The following is a 4,098-nucleotide window of genomic DNA, read 5'->3' on the forward strand; positions in this document are numbered from 1 at the left end:
TATCACAGCACTGTTTAAAGATGAAATTAATTTCTATGTAATTATGAAATTGATTTCAATCTCCACTGTCTTTTCAGACAGCAAGTTCCAGATCACAACCACACTATGGGGGGAGCAATGTGCTCAGCTCCCGCAATCATTTTAATGATTATTTAAAATCTGTGCCCCCTGGTTTTTGATTCCCCTGATATATTCTGCCTAGATCCCTCCTATGGGATGAACAGCAGAGATGGGAGGCACAGTGGCGCAGCCAGTAGCTGCTGTTTCACCTACAGACGTGCAGGTTGACAGGTTAATTGTACATTACCCCAGTGTGTAGGTGAGTGGTGGAAACAGGAGAGAGCTGATGGGAATGTGATTAACATTCCCCTCAGCTCTCTACAGTTTCCATTAAATGGGATTAATGTAGGATTAGTGTCAATGGGCGTCTGATGGACTGTATGGACTCTGTGGATCAAAGGGCCTGTTTCCATGCTGTATCTCTCTGTGACTCTATAAGGTCATACATTGATATTAAGTATAATGGATACGGGGTTAGTGCAGGATAGTGGTATTGGGATGTTGAGTAAAGGATCAGCCACAGTATGACTGAATGGCAGACCAGACATGGATGGCCCATCCCCACATCTGTTCCTATGCTTATGTTCTTATCCTGGGAGCAGGATGGAGAATTAAAACCACTATTGCCTGAGCTGTTGATGACATCCCCCACCTTTAGCCTTGTATTATTTGATAATTTATATTATGGATGTCATCTCTCTCTCTCTCTCTCTCTTTAGCTCACTCCTTCTCTCAGAATTAAAGCCAATCCTGACTACAAGTAGACCTAGACTTGTGTCTTGTTGGACAGTGGGAGAGGCAAGAAGGGCTCTGGTGCGGTGGAAACCGTCAGTCATGGAGTCATTCCATGGAGTCATGGAATTATACAGCACGGAAACAGACCCTTCAGCCCAACTTGACCATGCTGACCAAGTTGTGTACCTGAGCAAGTCCCATATGCCTGCATTTGGCCCTTATCTCTCTAAACCTCTCCTCTCCATGTTCCTGCCTTTTAAACGTTTTAACTGTTCTTGCCTCTACCACCTCATCTGGCAGCTCGTTTCATGTACCCACCACCCTCTGTGTGAAAAAGTTGCCCCTCAGGTCCCTTTTAAATCTTTCCCTCACACCTTAAACCCATGCCCTCTAGTGTTAGAATCCCCTACCCTTGGAAAAAGACTGTAACACTGTAACCATACACCTTATCTATACCTCTCGTGATTTTATAAACCTCTATAAGGTCACCCCTCAGCCTCCTGTGCTCCAGGAGAAAACAGTCCCAGCCTATCCAGCCTCTCCTTATAACTCAAATCCTCCAGTCCCGGTAACATCCTTGGAATCCTTTCTGCGCCCTTTCCAGCTTAATGACATTTTTCCTACAGCTGGGCGACCTGAACTGCGGACAATACCCCAACTCACGACTGCGTGGCCAGATTCTGCTCTAATTCCATTTATAGGTTTGCAGATGACGCCACCGTGGTGGGTAGAATCTCAAGTAATGATGAATCAGAGTACAGGAAGGAGGCAGAAAGCATAGTGACATGGTGTCATGACAACAGCCTTTTCCTCAATGTCAGCAAAACAGAAGAGCAGGTCATTGACTTCAGTAAGGCGGGCGGTGCACACGCTCCTGTTTACATCAACGGTGCTGAGGTTGAGAGGGTTGAGAGCAAGTTCCGAGGAGTGAACATCGCCAATAGCTTGTCCTGGTCCAACCATGTTGATGCCACGGCCAAGGAAGCTCACCAGTGCCTCTACTTCCTCAGGAGGCTAAAGAAATTTGGTGTGTCTCCATCAACCCTCACCAATTTTTATCAATGCACCATGGAAAGCATCCTATCTGGATGCATCACAGCTTGGTATGGCAACTGCTGTACCAGAGACTGCAAGAAACTGCAGAGAGTTGTGGACATGGCTCAGCACATCACAGAAACCAGCCTCCCCTCCATGAATTCTGTCTACACTTCTCGCTGCCTCGCTAAAGCAGCCGACATAATCAAAGACTGCACCCTCCCCTGACATTCTCTCTTCTCCCCCCTCCCATTGGGCAGAAGCCTGAAAGCATGTACGACCAGGCTCAAGGACAGCTTCTATCCCGCTGTTATAATACTATTGAACGGTCCCCTAGTGCAATAAAATGGACTCTTGACCTTACAATCTAACTTGTTATGACCTTGCACCTTATTGCCTGCCTGCACTGCACTTTCTCTGTAACTGTAACATTTTATTCTGCATTGTTATTGTTTTCCCTTGTACTACCGCAATGCACTGTTGTAATGAAATGATTTGCATGGATGGCATGCAAAACAACATTTTTCACTGTACCTCAGTACATGTGACAATAATAATAAACCAATTTAATTCTTAACTTAGCGAACCAATTTAATTTAATTTAACCTAATTTAAGAGTGGACTCACCAATAACTTGTACAGTTGTAATATGATGTCCCAACTCCTGTACTCAGTGCTCTGACCAATGAAGGCAAGCGTGCCAAATGCCTTCTTCAGCACCCTGACTACCTGTGTCTCCACTTTCAGGGATCTATGTACCTGTACCCCTAGGCCTCTCAGTTCTACAACACTCTCCCGGGCCCTACTGTGTAAGTCCTGCTCTGGTTTAATTTACCAAAGTGCAACACCTCGCACTAGTTCAGGTTAAATTCTATCTGCCATTCCTTGGCCCACTTCCCCAGTTGATCTAGATTCCATTGTAATCTCAGCTAATAACCCTCTTCATTGTTCACTATACCGCCAATTTTAGTGTCATCCACAAACTTACTAACCATGCCAACTACATTCTCAGCCAAATCGTTAATATATATGACAAACGATGGACCAAGCACTGATCCCTGTGGCACACCGCTGGTCAGAGGCCTCCAATCTGAAAAACAAGCCTTCACTGCCACCCTCTGACTCCATTGACCATGCCACTTTTGTATCCAATTGGCTAGCTCACCCTAGATCCCATGTGATCTAAAATTCCAGATTCGGTTACTATGCAGAACCTTGTCAAAGGACTTGCTACAGTCCACGTAGACAATGTCTACTACCCTGTGCTCGTCAATCCTCTTCATCACCTCTTCAAAAAACTCAATAAAGTTTGGGAGACACGATTTCCCATGCATGAAGCCATGCTGTCTATCCCTAATCAGTCCTTACCTTTCCGGTAGATGTTGTGTATTTAGACTTTCAAAAGGCCTTTGATAAGGTGCCTCACAAGAGACTGATTAATAAGATGAGAGGTCATGGAATTATGGGCAGGGTAGCAAAATGGGTGGAGAATTGGCTGGTTGGCAGGAAGCAAAGGGTGGAAATAAAAGGATCTCGTTCTGGTTGGTTACCGGTTACTAGTGGTGTGCCGCAAGGGTCGGTGTTGGGGCCTCTCCTTTTTACCTTGTACATCAATGATTTGGATGATGGAATAAATGGTTGTGTGGCTAAGTTTGCGGATGACACCAAGATAAGTGGAGGAGTAGGGAGCATAGAGGAAATAGAAAGAATGCAGAGGGACCTAGACAGTTTAGGAGAATGGGCAAGAAAATGGCAGATGAGATTCAATGTTGAGAAATGTGCAGTTGTACACTTTGGAAGTAGAAATAAGCGGGTAGATTATTATCTAGAAGGAGAGAAGATTGATAGTGCGGTAGTACAAAGGGACTTGGGGGTACTTATACAAGATACCTTAAAAGTTAACCACCAGGTTGGATCGGTGGTTAAGAAAGCGAATGCTATGTTGGCATTCATCTCGAGAGGTATAGTGTATAAAAGTAAGGAAGTGTTGATGAGGCTCTACGGGGCGCTAGTGAGGCCTCATTTGGAATACTGTGCGCAGTTTTGGGCCCCGCATCTTAGGAAGGATGTGCTGACGTTGGAGAGGGTTCAGAGGAGATTTACGAGAATGATTCCAGGAATGAAAGGGCTTAAGTACGATGAGCGTTTGTCGGCTCTTGGACTGTACTCGCTGGAGTACAGAAGGATGAGAGGGGACCTCGTAGCGACATTTAAAATGTTGACAGGTAAGGATAGAGTAGATGTGGCTAGGCTGTTTCCCTTGGTGGG

This window comes from Pristis pectinata, chromosome 34, assembly GCF_009764475.1.
Source record: "Pristis pectinata isolate sPriPec2 chromosome 34, sPriPec2.1.pri, whole genome shotgun sequence".
Taxonomy (NCBI): Eukaryota; Metazoa; Chordata; class Chondrichthyes; order Rhinopristiformes; family Pristidae; genus Pristis; species Pristis pectinata.